Raw genomic sequence first — 15,683 nt, 5'->3', positions numbered from 1 at the left:
TTGCAGCCAAGCCCGTAAATCCTCATGAAATTTAAAGAAATATCGCTCCGAGGAGAAGCCGAGATTTTTCATTCGAACCGACCAACGGCGCTGAAGCTGCACGTCCTTCGATTCCTCGACTCGCGGCGGAAACCGAGGGTGCAAAAATACACGCAATTATCTTCCGCCTGCGAACGATATTTTGCGACGTTGCACTTTCGGATTACACAGGTCTGGAAACAAAAAACTGCGCACGGTTTTTATACCGTTTCTTGTAGACTTTTACACACTGAAATCGGGTAAAATACTCAAGAAGTTTAGCTTACAGTGGAAACTCACGTTTAATTCGAAATCTGGTATCGTATTCTTGATTCTAAGAATCCTACGGAAGAGTGATTTCTTACATCCATTTGATAGGAATTAGGGTGAGACTCGAGGATAAATACGAACGGGGCAACGGAAAATGGAAAGCGAAAGCGTGTTCGGAGGAGTATCAAAGAGTAGAAGAAAAGGTTTCACGGACGAAAATAATGAACACGGAATGTTAAGCACATTTAATAAAGAAATTGTTTGTTTAATTTTGTAAGGAATATCGTTTAGTTCAATGTAATAAAATGGTGGTTTTTTTCATTGTTGCTATGCTTTTTTTATACCAAAACTTTGCATTTTGCAAGAATACTTTACGCGATGGAGGAAAACGGAAATCATTTTTCGATTCAGCAAACTCGGAAACATGAATTTACCAGAAACATCCCCTGCAACTGAAAAACAATATTTTTTTGCAGATCTGTGTTGTCTCGATTCTTGAATGATCGTCGATTCTGCAGATCGTCTCTTAATCCTGGCTCATCGGTATTTACGCGTACATGCATTGTTACTGCGATAAGCAACGTCGGAGTTTAAATAAACTCGCGTAAAAATTTCGAAGCATTCTGCTCTACACGCGGACCGAAATTTACCGATACGAAAGCTCGAATACGTGACCTCGGACAACAAAAATCAACGCGTGCGTATATCTCGAGAGAATTCGCGAAAAGGGTGAAAGAGTGAAACCGAATTTCCCTCCCGACATAAAAATGCGAAACACCTTTCAAAATTCCGAGTACGTATTTTTTTGGAAACGAAAAATGTCCGTCGGGGTTGAGAAAAAAAAAAGAACCATCTTATCCATCTCTCTCTCTCTTCCTCTCTCTCAACTTTACACTACCATTGACGAAGAATTTAGCTCGGGGAAAAGATGGCATGCGATTTTGATCCTCGCTTCGCCAATAGACACCCCGAGTTTTACGGACGCGTACTTCGGTCGATAAGTTTCTCGGGGATGCGACACCCACTCCGGGATTCTTATTGGTCCTGAAGGATCTCAGCTGCACAGCGACAGCTCGACAAATGCAGTCTATGTACACAATGTGTCTTTCTCTGGAGAAAATGTCGCTTATCTACTCTCCGCAGAATACACGTTGGATGAAATTTTTCACAAGGGACTGACGGGAGGAACCTTGGCGCTTCTTTCGTCTTGACGCTTTTTTTCCGGAACGAACGTCCGACAAATTCTTGATTCAAACCTCGAGCCGCTTCCCGTCACCTCGGTCAACCCGCCGTGAATTTTGAACGACGATAAGATTACGCCTGTGAGTAATGTATTTTTCCTTGCAGTCAAATTCCTTGAAACTTGGTATGTAAGTGTCCTCGAGGTCACCGATTTTAAAAATTGCGTCGGATTTGAGAAATCTTCAACATTCGAAATGCCGGATCCGATATGCCGCACTGAAAATGCGAAAGTGATCGGAATGGCTCGAAAATACACACTCGGGAGTTTTTTGGAGCCGCCCAAATACAAGGCCGAAAACCCCCGAGTAATGAATTTCGAGCGAATCGGGTCAATTTTTATATTTTCAGCCGACAAGAAGAAAAGAACGGGATCGAATCCTTGTGCCGTTAATTCACACCCGCTTATATGTGTGTAGAAGAGATGATTCCACCTGATTCCGGGGGTAAAAATATAGAAACACCAAAAAAGCGAAGGGACGCAATATCGAATTTTTAAAAAAAGCGAAAGCTTACGATAATATAGAATATAGAATTCCTCTCGATAATACAGAATTGTATACAGATTCTCGATTTTACCGTTCTATGTTTCGACCTTTCTACACATTGTCGACTTTCTATATTCGCAATTTTCTACACTTGGACATTCCAGATTTTTAAATTTCATATGAAAATTCGATCTAAACGTTCAAAACACGGGTCAATAAATAACAGATCGATGCTCTTTTCGAGATGAGAAGAATGAAATAAAAATCGCAAGATATGCTCCTAGGGAATTCTGAGTTATAGATAAATCGAAGGGCGGAATTGTTGTAAAAAAATTTACTCTCCGAGTGAAAGCAGCTGGTTTTTAGGTACAAACGTCGTCGGAAATATAATATCCGATACTCGACTCTTCGGATTGTCGCGTGATTAACTGCCGCTCGTGATTGATCGGCGCGTCTGTCAGGAGTTCCGAAGATACTGGCGGCAGTTTTGGTAGATCGATGCTGGATAGTGACGAATTACGAGTGAGGAACGAATTTGGGGCTTCTGATCGACGACGCGTTCGCCCTTCATTCCCATCCATTTGCGCAACCGTCACCGAGAAATAAGTTATTTCATACAAAGAAATATTTTTCTCTGATCCCCTCGTTCGATATCAAGCAAAAATTTGTCAAATAACAATAAACAAATAAATAAATAATAGCTCTATTCAACTAAAGAAAGTTTTTCTTTTTAAAGAACTTCTTCGTTTTCTAGATCAGACAAAGAAGATCTTATTCCAAAACTAATTATATTTTTTTCCTTGCGTACTCTTGAAACTAAAAACCAATTCGTTTACGTCAAGCGAAAAAGGTAGAAAACCGTGAATATTTGCCGAACCGCGTTACAATGCGAAAAATTTTTTATTAAAGCTGTAAATTTTGTTTCGATTGATGAAACTCTTCTCGTCAACGAGAATCGAACGAGTGTCTGTATTTATTTTGCCGGAACGTCAATCCCCGATAATAATTGTTCGCCTCGTTATAACGAATGACGCAGAACCGCGGGTGGAATTCAGCCGGTTTTAGGCACACGTCGTTGATTTTATCGCAGATGTGGGAATTCGAATGCCGAATTTACGTCTCCTGCCTGCAGGGTGCGGCATAGAATATGCATGTATCTCGAAATGCGCAAAAGTGCGCAGCTGACAAGCAGATTTGATAAAGATACGCGAGGCTGCATGCCTCGCAATATCTCCTCGTCATAAATTAACAAGGCATCATTCACCCGAGTTACAACCTCCGGCGATATTAATCATCTCTGGCAGCCAACGTTCTACCTGCACGTTTCTTACCATGAACGCCCGTTGCAACAGGTTGAAAATTAGAAAAGAAAGCTTTCCGCTTTACCTGAAATTAACAAAATTTTGGCCGGAAATGATTTCAAATTAACGAAGAGTGATTTCGATAACTCCCTTCACTTTTTTACACTATTTTTCGATTTTCAATGATTTTTCGATTAATTTCAGTGCCTCCTTTTCAAATAATCACAGAGTTTTATCGCTCTGTGAATCGATTAAACCCCATTTTCGCAACATTCAACCTTTGTTCGAAATTTTTGAATATGAATAAGATGAGCTAATGATAGGATTCCGGTTGTTATTCAATGCTGCGGTCTATAGACGGTAGAAGGTTGTATATTTCCATCAACGTCTTTCATTCGGTAGTTATTCCGTATATAATATGTATGTGTATTCTTTGATAGGTTGCCAAAAACACGTGAAACAGCGGGCAAAAATGCTCTTTGAGGTCTGTAGCAGAAGCATTGTGTAGGGAAACTGATTTTTTCTTTTTCTCTCCCTCACCCTCTCAACATCCGTATTGCATGCACGTTTTTCACTTTCCTTTTTCGCTAGTTTTCCTTTCATCCCTGTCGTACACAGCTCTCCGAGGCTGGCGATATTTTAACGAATTCCGTCCCTCGCTCACGGCGACTCATACTTTACGCCTAGCTGTCAATTTTACCGAGGGGTCAGAATTGATTCAGTTTCGATGTTAAGAAGGCCTGATTCGGTCTGTTATTCCCGAAAGAAAAAGAAGAAGACGGAGAGAAGAGAGAAAAAAAAAGGAGAAAACGCTCGACCCGCGTCTCGACCTCCTGTCGAATTTGACGCTGATTGTAAGTCCGTTTTCTCTCGGACAAAAAAATCGTCCTCATCTTACGCACAACAATAATCCTCTCTCTCGAGAATGCAAGAAAACGCGAGCAGGTTAATCAGCTGCTACGTATTGTATATGCACGCATTATACGGTGTATGTACACACGTACAGAGAACCGTCGTAATTTAACTAATTGCACAATTACTTTTATGCCGGCTAATTATTTCCGCGCTTGTTCCAGGTGGTCAATTAATCTGGAGAGTCTAATTCCTGCGCCATATATTGCGGTAAGAGTACGCACATCTGTATACGTATAATACTGAAGCATTGTGTGGAGTAATTTAAAATTTGAATCCTAGGCCACTGCTGTGTACGGCAGGCGAAAATTGTAAGTTTCTCGGCAAGCGAGATAAGGGGAGAAATGTATGTATAGGTTTAGGAGTACGTCTATTTTTTTTTTTGTGATTTTCAGGATTTTCATCTGAAATCAATAGGGTTTCGAATTTACTTTAAGGACACATCTTTTTTTTTTGTATGAACCCAAACTTGGAGTAATGTCATTGTTTGAAGTATTTTTTTACTGCAAAGAGTTGAAGAAAAACAAGAAAAAAAAAGAAGAAAAATGGCAAAAAATTATGCTCCTTTGTTTAAACAGCTCTAAAATATTTAATTTTGACAATTTTTTTTTGGGGGGAAGTTAGGTTCATACGGAAGAAAGACATGTCCTTGAAGTAAATTTGAAACCCCATCGATTTCAGACGGAAACTGTGGCCTCCGTATTCTATCTGCCATATTTTTCGAGGAAACACTTGAACAAAATTACGATATTTATTTTAACATATGTACATAATGTGTTCTCAAAGTTTCAATAAATTATATATACATTACTTTTTTGCCAAAAAAAAATTCATGTAAATCAGTGAAAAAAAAACTTAGTCCTAAACCACTTTCTCACCTTAATGAATGAATTTTAATTCCAATTATCTCGACTATCGCATAGATCGTATTTCGTAATTATTAGATTGTCCAGATTCCTTATCGAAACAAGACGAGGTTCTGCTTTGACTCAATTTTGGAATATTTCGACGCTGGCAGATGCTGAATTAAATCCACCGGCCCTATCCTTCGTACACACACACACACACACACACACACACACACACACACACACACACACACACACACACACACACACACACACACACACGTATATAAACGATGAATTAATAACGCGTTGAAAAAACTTTCGACGTCTTTTATCGGATCTTTCCGAGTTTACGTGTAGGATAAAAGCGAGAAAGCGAGAAAACGAGTCACAGAGAAGAAAGAGAGGAAAGAAGGCGAAAAGGAGGAGAAGGAGGAGGAGGAGGGGGAAAGAATTAAATTAAATATTTCGCTTCGGAGTATAAGAAGGGACAAAAAATGATAATAACAATAAGAACAACAAAAATAACGATAATATCCCTCAGTCCTGCCTTTTTGCCAATATCTCTAATGACTCTTCATCACCTTCTTAGACGGCGTATTCTCTGCAAGCTTATTTCGTTCCCTAAATTGACAATTTAAACGCCCTCGATTGTCTGTCTGTGTCCGTCCGCAGTCTGGTTTCTTTTTTATTAGAACTGGAAAAAGCAATTATAACGAAAATGCGCGATTATATGTGTATTTACTTACGAAACTTGTGCAGACTGGGGATGAATCGAGTTTAATAATAAACGAAACACCTACGCTTCCGGAGAGTTGTTTGATTTCTTAATTAGTTTTTAACTATATATTATACGTAGGTGTACACAGGCACGGAGGACGAATATTTGGAAGTCAGATCACGGAAGCCGGAATATATCTCGATTTCTCGTTCCAACTTATTCGTCAAACAATTCGTCCAAACAACGGGACAATTAATTGCAGATGAAGGGAGACTGACGATTAAAAATGTCAAAAGAACCGTTTTAGTTTTAGATTTCGACAAAGAAAAAAAAAGTAAAAAACAACGAGGGTGAAAAATCTGGAAAGTGAAATTGTAGGAAACCGAGTTCGTTTGTTTTTTTCGGTAATAAAAATACCAACAAAATCGTAAAATTAAAGCATCTCCCGAACAATCGATATCGTGACCGTTCGATTGTTTGTTTCGGGTGTTCGCCGCGTTCTTATCCCCTTGAATTTCGCCGGCGAACGACTTTTCCGCAATTCGTAACGTCCGAATGATCTCCCGTCGATTCGAACTCTGCACGGAAACGAGTTCGAAGTTGACTCGGTAAATCGGGAGAGGAAGCCGGGAATACGGGGGCGATGATTGCGATCGCGATAATGCCGAGGATGAAGATGAGGGGCGGGGGTTGAAAGGGCACGGTCCGGTGGTCGCAGCCCCTCCAGCGGCCTATTTTCATCACCGCGCCGCATGCGAAGCGCTTGCCCCGCGCGTTTTCCACTCTCGAAAGGAGCTTTTGTTGCGTTCTTTTCATCGTCGCGGTGCCGGATTCAGGCCACGATGCTTACGCCTCGCCCCGTTCGCGAGCGAGCAACGGCAATGCGGACGACGAAACTAACGATTACACGAAATAATCGATTATTAGTTTTTCACTGTTTGATCAATTTGTGGGATTAAAGCGTCAATTATTGTCATTGTCCTACTTGCTAAGTACCTGTTTCGTGTAACAAGTGAAAGATGAATGAATATTTTCACCGGTTGTTGAAAAATATTTTTAACCAAACTATCAAGTATCGAAAAGCTGAAGTGTACGAAATTTTGGGTCCGAATGCACCGTTTAAAAGAAAAGCAAGACAATCGATTAATCCATTTATTTTTACCGATACGATCGAGTCGTGTCCGATTATGTTTTTGGCGACCTTACCGCTAATTAGAAAGTAGGAAGCAGAACGAAATGAAAAAAAGGTAAAATATTGTAAAAGACTCGATATCAAGTTTAATTTAATTTCTTCCTCTTCGCATCTCCGATCGTAATTTTTTACGGATTTAGAATGATAAATGCAAATTATTACATTATCGTCGATCGACGCGTTCGTCTTTTCGAGGTCTGCCGGTGCCGCAGAGGCTCGACTTGAGGTGAAAATTTCACTCGCTAGACCTACGTTGTACACCCTTACGTATACGATACATATACGTGTACGTATGCGTGTGTGACATATCCACGTACATTCGCCGGGAATTCGAACCGCGTTTGAGTATTATATTACCAGGAAGGGTTCAAAATGGAAGGTCGGAAGGTCAGCTCGTGAATTACGGATGGCGAAGTGAGCTGGCTGGGCCGCAAAACGATTGAAATTCAGGCGTATAAAGCTAGCTCGTTGCGAATACGTATTTCCCGTACAATAAACCATGAATTTCGCGATACCTGTATGCAGCAATTGTTTCGATTCAAACGAAATCAAACAACGCCGTAGGGGAAATTCTTGTCCTTATTAGAAGCGGATGTCCGAACTCGGGAGATTTTGGTCCCGCGTACGTAGCTTCGTGGTCTAATGACTTTTCCACCTCTTCCCGAGTGGGTCCGGTAACGATAGCGGCGCGAGAAGAGGATTCTTGGCTTGCATATACTTTGAAACAGTTTCGAGGCGCGTCGTTGATAGCGGCTAATTTGCCCCATAGTTAACCACCCGCGAAGTAGATTCAGGCACGATCTCGCAGCCGAGCCCGAGTCGAGTCATCGATAAGGTGCCTCGATAAGAACTTGGCTTCTCATTTTTATGGACTTTTCTTTTTGAGACCTTCCGATTTGCGAGTTTCATTTATAAAAAAAAAAAAAATACAAATAACAATTACAGCGCAAAGACTCGTTTCTTCGTCGTCTATAAATGTATGTATATATATTGTGTATGTGAGGTGTTTCAGGAAAAAATAATATGCGATTTATCCACCGTATATGGGAAATCCCCTCAAAAGTTTTTTCAGGTTGAAAGAAAGATAAGCGTTTTACGTTACGTGAAAGATCTTGGTCGGTTGATTTTTCAATTTTTTACACTTAGAAAAAGGAAAACAATCTTTTATAGTTGACGGAAAAATATGCAGTATGGCTCAAAAAAATAATCTAAAACGCGTTGTAGTGAAATTCTGATATGGAAGAATCGCAAAAAATTTTTACTTTCATTTTTTATAATATATCTCTATTATATTTCACAAAATATGTTTTACGGCATTTTTTGCAACCCTTCTACATCAGCGTTTCTCTGTCACGCACTTTCGATAAAGTTTTTTGGAACACACTACGGTTTCTTCTAGTATTCTTCTTGTAAAAATCGTTTTCCCACACCGGAAACCGGCGTTACAGTGCACAGTCTTCTTGAGGCTTATTTTTAGGCTAAGGCAAGCGATTTTTGAATACACCCCCTATAAAATTTGATAATTTTTTAAATGTGAAACACGGTCTCTAATTTACAGTGTATATCATTGAACCACACGGCGGTTATAATCGGTAAAGATTTTGTGAAAACTCCGGCTAAAGTTCGACCAAGCGGAATTTCAACCGTATAGATAAATGAAACACAGCCGTATACGTATGATGTACACGTACAAGCTTAACGCTGCTGGGAAAAGTTTAACCGACACGCGAATTGCGCCGCGCTTTTGACTCTGCGGTCGGATTTAACAGCGGCGTCCGTAATTTTTGCTCGATCTGTATTACGTTTGATCGAAAATTTTTTTTTACAGCGAGTATAAAAATCAAATTTCGGATCGGCATTCGCGGGATGATGGGAATTATTTTCTGTATAAGCCGGTAGAAGAGACTGAAAATCAACATCTCACAGCTGACGGGTTTTATAAATTAGCCAATCTAAAGTTACTAAAACTTAGCCGCACTGCGGCGAAGCCTCCATTATGAGTCGAGACTTTTTATTACGGACTCGGGATTAATGACGTCACGGACTATCTTGCCAGACGCACGCGATTTAGTCTGAATTTTCATACTCATTCCGGGTATAAATCGTGAAATAAAGACGTTCGTGTTTACAGTTTTAACTAATTTCGAGTGCGGTTCGTGGATTTCGCTGATTCGCCGCCGCGCAAAAGCTCGCCATTTGCGAAATCCGAGGGTAAACGGGGAGGGCTAGGTATGCGAATAATCCAAGATACGGCGTGTTACAGCGATCACCGATCACTTTCAACGAAAACTCCTTCGGCCTAAAGAGTCCCGCGATTCGATATCGACGCCGGAAGTCGCGCGCTATCGGGATGAAAATGCGACGCCGATGAAGGGGGGAGGAGGAGGGATGACTTATCGCGGTTCTGATAAACTGAGTACCGGCTACGTCGAATAAGAATTTTTTCACCAAGTTCCTCTCATCTTCGGGGCAAGAACGAAGCCTCGAGTATCGCGCTATCTCACCTAATGCATTCCCGATGGCCTCTCGAATACGCTTACCTGTACACATACGTACATGTCTGTAGGTACGCAAGCTTTCGAGCCGCCAGTGCTTTCAGCCGCTGTGAAACTTTCGCGGACAAATTACCCAAGAGTCGGCAATTATACCTATGCTCGTGATATACTCGAGGCAGTGCAATTTCACAGCTATGTAAAATGCACAGAATTTTTTTTATACCGTTCCTTATAGATTTTCGCTCACTGAAATCGGGAAAAATAGTCGTAAAGTTCCGTCGCTGCGGTTTTTCTTTTTGTTTTCGAACTCGTGTTTGCAGTTTCGTTTAGAGTGGAAACTCCCGTTCAATTCGAAATCTGGGGTTCTGTTAATGATTTTAAAAATCCCATGCAAAAGCGATTTTTTACTTCCATTTAACGCGTATTAGAGTCGGATCGAAGAATAAATGTCCGTTTGACTCGAAACAAATGCCGTCCATACATTCGCCACACGAGCTGTAAGATCTGCGCGACATTTTCTTTTTCCGCGTGTGTGTGTTTCCAATCGTTGCAGTTGCGGCATTTGCGTTTGCTGCTTTCGTCGCAATTACCGTCTCTTGCGGGCGAGTCTCTACGGGTTATGCTGCGATTTTGCGGGAATGCGTCGCGAAGCTTTGATCGCCCGGCCGCAAGCTCGACCTGCGGAATCTCACCGGAGTGTTTAAGCTCCTCGAAGAGACGTCGGTCGATGCGAAGTGGGCACCCCGTGGCGATGACGGGTTAGGATGCCCATAATACGCGGCCCGACTATTATATCGATTCTGCCCCGGCAGCCAGGGAAACGCTACAACGGACCGAATGATTAGCCATGCACGGTGATCGCGTGCCGCCGCCTTTCGCCCCAAGCAAAATGACCGCTCGCTGCACGAGGACCGACGACTCGGGTTTATAATCGAAAATTATAAGGGGGCTGCGAGAAACTTGTAGGTGCGATCCGGAACGCAGAGAAATAACGACGCGATGACGAAAAGAAGTAGAAGAAGAAAAAAAAAAAAGAAAACGAACCGAGTCGAATCTGATTGAAAGCTAAGAATTTTCACAGCGAGGGGGTGAAGATGAAACAATACGCGGTTTCGAACTTTCAAAGCTCACAGATGTTGGAAAATTTGGAAAAGAATGAATTTCAAATTTGAGGAAATAACCGCATCGTTCGAACGATTCCGACGAATGTTGGTTCGTTTTTTATCCGACATAGAATTTTTCTCGCCGGCTCGGAAGTTGGTAGAAAAAAAAATATTCCGATTTGTAAAATTGTTGTATAATTTACCGCGCATCTTTCGGAAACCTTCTTCTCAGCTATTTCGGAACTTTTCGTTACAGCGTCAATTTTTCAGCATTTTACAATCCAGTCGCTCCGAGGTAAAGTTCCCGCTCGGGTTCGGATTTCAGGGAAAAGGACGCGCGGACCATCCTTCATTTGGATAAGACAAACCGGGCACGACTGCCGGATAAAAAGCAATCTTCCGAGAACGAAGACTGAGACTCGGAGACGGACAGGACGAAGGAACAGGTTTAGAAGTACGCGGTTAGGGCGATGGCGAATCGGGTACAAGGGAAGGACGAGGAGGACAACTCAATTTACCGGACGGTCCTCCTGCAGGATGTGTCATCCTTAATCCGTTGTATCGCTTTTCGTACACGTGTCACTTGGCTTGTCCATGGAAGAAGAAGAAGGAAATAAAAAGACCGAGTTCTTATCCGGTGTATTCGACCCCCGCGGTTTTTCTCTTGAAAACGAAGTCGGCTTAATTCTGGCAATATCCATTATTTTCCTCGGCTTCGGCGATACAATACTCATGTGTTTCGACCGTCGATTTTCTTTCCTCCGGTAAGCGAGGATGGGATCGATCACCTTAATCGGCGATACGTCTAATTTTCGGGAAAACTAAGGCGCGTGTTGCGAATTCTTACGGATCGCAGAACGGAAACTGGTCCGTTTAATACCTCCGGAAAATTCTTGTTTTCCCCTCCCACCCCATCCCGTATCCGCTGTGGGATTTATTATGAATTATTCAAGCTCGAAGGAAGCCTCCGGAAAGATCGTGTTACAAAAACGTACGACGGCTTATAACGGCGTTAAAGCCCGGCGTTGACGAGGGATTTCTATATCGGCGGTTCCGATGTTGAGTAGAGCAGCTTCTGCCTCGTAATTTAAATCCTAATTATTTATCCAGCGGAAACAGATGTTGTTTGAATGTTGAAGGTGGAGCTTTTGAAGGGCAATCGTTGCCGCGGGGCGAAAGGGAAGGATAAAGGGGCTAAAATTTCAATCAATGTCAGTCCTCCTTCGGCTCGCGACGTGACGTTTTTAAAATCACCAACGTACGCGAGTATCGCACTCTCCTCGTATCCTTCTCTCATCGCGCTGCATCTTCGTATTCCTAATAAATCCCGGTAATAAAGCGATTTATCTTCGGATGCGAAACACTGTTTCGGGGGAAATGATTGTGCGCCAAAGGCCGAAGAATAAGGGAGAACCGAGTCGAGGCGGAACGAAGCCTCGGTGAAAGGCAAGAAAAGCGAGGCACGTTTCCGACGAGATAGGAAGGATGTTAGTCGAATCCTCGCGCAGCCTCGCGGATCAAAAGAAATTCCGGGAAAAGCAGAAGTACCGAAATATCATTAAACCCGACGATCGAATTCCATTTTTATTCCTCTCGCCTACGCGGGTGGGACCTGCGAAATAAATTCTCCGCAATTTTTCTACCGCACAAGTTTTTTCCAAACCGCATTCGGAATCATCCTTCGGATCCTCGCGCAAGAAAAGTCGCGGGAATTCGGATCGCGAAGGAAGCAAAGCGCCCGTCGTCTTACGCACGGAATTAAAAATCCTCCTGGAAAAATTCCGACCGTAAGTTTCAGCTGAACCTTTTACGCGATGATCATTTTCTTTAGCTCGGCGCCAGAAAATTGAACCCAGCACTCGTTCGGCTCCTGGAGTATTCTCCGCGTCTTATATGGAGCATTCTCCGTAAAAACGTATGGTAATAATAACTCGATTTTTTTATTCCATCAAAATTTTTATGGGTGAATATACCTAATGAGAGGATTTTTTTTCACAACTTCGTTGTTTAAGCTTTAAATGAAAAAGTCATACCGCAATTGTTTCAAAAACAAAAAAAAAGAAAGAAAAATAAAAACACTTCAGCTTGTCAAATTTTCGTGAAGTTGTGAAATTTTTTAAAGAAAAAAATTCATGTATCTAGAACGTGTGAACGAAAAAAATATTTCATAATCGTGAAAACTCCTTTCATTAAACGTAATCAGCCATAAAAATTTAAGTAGAATGAAAGATTCTAACTATTATTCCCGTACGTTTCGACGGAGAATGTCCCACATATTCTATCTTCGACAATATCGCATTTCGAGTAGGTAAATGAGATACTCTTGACGATCGCTCGCTTTCGCCTCTCGACGTACGTCGGCGAACAATATTCACCTGCACGGAAAAACGCCGAGGAAAATTACAATGTTTACAATCTAAGATCCATCCCAAGGGAATTTATATCAGAGATGCAGTCATTGTGATTAACGTCAGCCAATCGAATTATTCGCCTGTTAAATTCCCGATCCGTTGATTGGACGACGAGGCTGAACATTCTGGCGCCGAGAAGTCGGCTGCCTGTGATTAATTCACGAATTTTAATACGCAGCTTGTAAACACTTCGTCGTTGTATTTTCGTAACGAGAATTGTTCTCGCCCACAATAAATATTATAATTAGCGATAACAAAAACTTGAGAATACAAAAGCGGTTTTCCAATGATTCTCGAGTGAATTCGATTCAACTCTCTACGATTCTCCTCACATATCAATGGCGAAATTGTCACGGCGAATGACTTTCGCGTATATGTAAGATTGAACCGCATCGTCGAATGTCTCGGCATTATTTCGCCCGATTTCTCGCTTCCGCAAAGAACACTCATAATAATCATCGGAAAGGAGCCAAACATATCAATCATTCGGCCAGAGCTTTTTTTCCGTGCGGCGGGAACTTTCTTTTTTTCTTTCTTTCTTTCTCTCTCTCTCTCTCTCTTTCTGGATGGCTAGTAATTTGCAAAATCATTCGCTTGCCGATAGCTGCAATTATAACCATCGACGTACAATTTTCCACCCTTAAATTAACTGCCTAATAATTTTTCTTCGCAAGAGTTGCACAAATCTGAGAACGTGAAACCGGTCGTATACGTAATTCTTCCCCTGGGAAAAAGGGGGGAATGAATAATATTATCCGCATGATGCGCCGATCACGAGGAATGAATAACAAAATTCTTCTCTTTGGAAAAATACACCCCTATTTACGCCCCGCAGAAACCAGGGACATATTATTATGAATTTGACGGAATATTGAACGGATGCCAAATGCCGGGCGGTTCAACCTTCGCCCTCTTCGCCCTCCGGCGAGTGGATGAAACCCCCGCATATTACGCGGTGCGTGTTTATATTCAACCCCCGTCAGCCCCCCCTGCTTATAAAACCCGTGTAAGGTACGATACCTACGTAAGGGATACGGTTTTCTTTTACGCGCTGCCTGTGTACTAAAATGCAGGCGAACGTTAGCTTCGCTGAAAGAATGCCCGGTTCTTGCGACATTTTTCGAGAGGCTAATTTGAGGACCTTACTCCCCCTTCTTTCCGTCCGGCTCTGGGACGCTCGTGGCTAAGGGGAAATTTGGGGTGGGGTTGAAATTCTGAATTTGAAAAGCTCCGACAGCGTCGAAATCCGAATTTTTTCGTGGCGAAGCTTGAAGTAAAGAAGTCAAACTTTTGCGGAATATCAAAGTTCGGAATGGTCCGAAAACCGACGCTCAAAGTTCCGAAAGGGTAAAATTCCGAAAGGGCGGTACTACAAGTCAAAGTTCCGAAAGTGCGAAAATTTAAAACTTGAAACATCGAAATTCCGAATGATCCAAGATCTTCAGTTCCGTAAATTTCTGGCTCGGTGAAATTTCACCACTGTGAGCTTTCTTTGTTTCGGATTTTCAAAATTTTTACGTTTAGAATCCTTGTCATTCTGAATTTTCTTTCTTTACATCAAGTTTTGCCACCAAATAATTCGGAATTAGGCACTTTCGGATCCTTTTAAATTGAGAACTTCAACCTCCCCCCTGAAATTTGTACCACCAGAAACAGTTTTAACTTCTTGATTCTGGAATTGGTCTTGAAAAGTTGATATCTCAGGTACGCAGCCTGACGTTCATATCTCGGCAAGATAAATCCTCTGATACTCGACGGAAATTGAAAACTTGGACAAAAAATAAAGAAAAAAAAAAAAGAAACGGCCGCCCGAACGTGATCGGATAATACAGGTATAGATCATACATGCCATCTACGAATCCATCTACTCAATTATTCCTGCCGAACGACGAACTCGGCGTGACGTACAGGAAACTTTTCACCGGAATTTTTTTCTACAATGTCGCAGATCGTCGGATCTGCACGTTCAACGGGGGGAGGGGGGGTACAGCTCGACGGTCTAAAATTATACCTGTTTGTAGGAGTTTTTTTTTTTTTTTTTTTTTTTTTTCAAAGAAAAATAAAACACTCAGAGCTATTTAAATTTGAGGACTTTATTATTTATAATTTCAAGAACATTTTCACATTTTTTCATTGAAATTAATAACAAAATGGCTGCATGGCACATATAAGTAGCGAACGACCGCATTTTCAAATCGATGGCGTAGATTCCCCGGTCAATTTTTGTCCGATCGATATGAAATTTTGACACAATCTTTAAAACTTGTCTATCGATACCGAGTTGTGCCTAGGTATTGGAATTTAAATCCGAAAATTTCTTTCTAAAAACTTTTTCAACAATTTTCTGATCGAAGAATGGAATTTTAGTTAATACTCGGATATGTATGAAATTTTTTTTCAACATTTGGGCCTCGAGGCCGAACCCGTAAAGGTGATTTTAATGCAAAAAATTATTTCAAACTGTTACAAGTTGGACAATGATGTCAGGAGATGCGCCACCGTAAAAAGTCCTCGAGTTCGGAGTCGTTCGCTACTTATACGCGCCATGCCGCCATTTTTTTTATTAATGTCAATGAAAAAATTCAAAAACATTCCTCAAAGTATAAATAATAAAGCCCTGAGACAGAAATTGCTCCAAGTGTTTTCATTTTCCTTGAAAATAGGTATGATTTTAAACCGTAATTT

General features: G+C 41.5%; 1 protein-coding gene across 5 annotated transcripts in view; it reads left to right on the top strand.

Annotated features, from left to right (window-relative positions):
* The window catches only part of nAChRa3 (nicotinic acetylcholine receptor alpha3 subunit), a 60,315-nt gene that overhangs the window by 17,076 nt on the left and 27,556 nt on the right, over positions 1 to 15,683 (top strand). The window contains exon 2 of one of the 5 annotated variants that reach the window (XM_046609142.2): positions 4,393 to 4,438. The exons of the other annotated variants lie outside the window; for them this stretch is intronic. The gene's annotated coding sequence lies outside the window, so the exon portion shown is untranslated. The remainder of the gene's footprint in view (positions 1 to 4,392; positions 4,439 to 15,683) is intronic. 5 annotated transcript variants of the gene reach the window in all.

The sequence above is a fragment of the Neodiprion pinetum genome, chromosome 1 (assembly GCF_021155775.2).
Source record: "Neodiprion pinetum isolate iyNeoPine1 chromosome 1, iyNeoPine1.2, whole genome shotgun sequence".
Classification (NCBI taxonomy): Eukaryota; Metazoa; Arthropoda; class Insecta; order Hymenoptera; family Diprionidae; genus Neodiprion; species Neodiprion pinetum.
Note: the sequence above shows the minus strand (reverse complement) of the source record. Positions and strands in the feature narration are given on the sequence as shown.